The sequence below is a fragment of the Aplysia californica genome, unplaced genomic scaffold, assembly GCF_000002075.1.
Source record: "Aplysia californica isolate F4 #8 unplaced genomic scaffold, AplCal3.0 scaffold00026, whole genome shotgun sequence".
NCBI classification, from domain to species: Eukaryota; Metazoa; Mollusca; class Gastropoda; order Aplysiida; family Aplysiidae; genus Aplysia; species Aplysia californica.
The window spans coordinates 937,548-939,218 of record NW_004797296.1 but is presented as its reverse complement, the minus strand read 5'-3'; the positions used below and the strand labels follow the sequence as shown (position 1 = coordinate 939,218).

The following is a 1,671-nucleotide window of genomic DNA, read 5'->3' as shown; positions in this document are numbered from 1 at the left end:
CATTCCGGTAGAGCAGTTGATAAAAATTGCCAAACGGGAGGAAAAAGTCAACTTTTCAATTTCATTTTTTAGAAGAGCGCATGACTTTACCCTGTCTCACATATAGGAGTTGTACACACTGCAAAGCGTAAAACACAATTTAATACACAATATGCACTTTTCTTAAAAATAAATCTCTCGGCGAAGGCCCAAACGCTGAACACCAACTTGGGTATGTTTCCCCTGAAACGCACAGGCCTAAATACAACTTTTAGACGATTTATTGTGACTTGCGCCTTCAATAACTTGTATCTTCACTTCGATTGAGAATACGACTTAAGCACACCCATGACTAATGAGTTTTCGAAGAAAATATTTGAGGTATTCTAGGACAATGTTTGTGACATGATAACCCCCCCCCCATTATTTCCATAACTTTGCAACACTGAACAACATCAAGAATTGAAGGTTTCCTGTTTCAAAAACAAAATCAGTTCCTAATTCCAGTTTCTCCGTTTGCATTATCGTACGAGCTTCTCTCTGTTTTTTCCTCAAACAGTGTCTACAAAAATTACGTTTAACCTTGTGGGAAAAGCTTCTTCTTTTTTTTTTTCGAATAAAGTGGTCCAGTTCAATCAAGGCAGCTTTTTTATTTGTGTCAGTGTATAACAATCTCTTTGCACGAAAGGAGTGGGTGGCGGTAGATAAAACACTCCTGGTGTGAGGTTTACAATGGTCTTGGAATTGACACAGGAAATAGGATGGTAACTGTTTATAACATCCTCAGTGAGAACACATTATTTCGTCCGTACAATAGATGGGGGGAGGTTTCCAATTACCAGGTGTGCATGGATAACTACTAAGGTCTTGGTGGTCACTACGTAGTAGTGGGCGGTCATAGCAACTGGTCTGTGTGCTTGTTGGGGAGATTATGTATTTGTGTTTGTGTGGGTGTATGTTCGCAGTTTGTGTATATGTGAGTGTGAGTGTTTGTGGGTGTGTATGTTTATATGTGTGTGAACGTGTGTGTGAACGTGTGTGTGTGTGTGTGTGTGTGTGTGTGTGTGTGTGTGTGTGTGTGTGTGTAGGGTATGTGTGTATGTGAAGGGTATGATCGGTTGGTGGGAATGTTGAAGGGCGTGACAGACCTGTCGGTCGTCGGATGTCTTAATAGTACAGCCTATTCTGGTCCTGAGAAGTATACAAAGCTCCATAATGGTTTATTTTTAGGCCAAAGGTTTCATCGAAGGTTGGAGCTTGTAGGTCAGTAAGGTTATATAAGTTCAAGGTCGAGGTTATGTATTCTGTTCCAGGTTAACATGGATGACGATAAAGACAGTGTTATGTGCGAAACGACACGGTAGAATTAGGAGATCGTCAATCTTTGGGCGTGTTATGGAGTTTTTGGTATAATCTTGAAGCCTCTTCATTTACCTTGCTTTTGATGAAAAATCCCTACCCATCTATCCTGAATAGAAGTCGAGATATTTATGATTGAAAGACATGAGATGGCCTGGTGTTGAATGCAGAATTGGTGGTGAGAAATCGGCCAGAAAGTTTGGGGACTTCCAAAGCTAAAGTGTTATTGGAAACCTCAAATTTACGTACTTTTTTGTACCTCTGATCAACGCTTTTCAGTAAAATCCATTAAAGAATATATTTTAAGTGGATATAAACGGTACTGAGCGCCCC

At 40.2% G+C, this 1,671-nt stretch overlaps 1 protein-coding gene across 1 annotated transcript in view; it reads right to left on the bottom strand.

Moving 5' to 3' along the window:
• The window catches only part of LOC101858383 (titin homolog), a 56,386-nt gene that overhangs the window by 12,492 nt on the left and 42,223 nt on the right, over window positions 1-1,671 (bottom strand). The window lies entirely within an intron of this gene.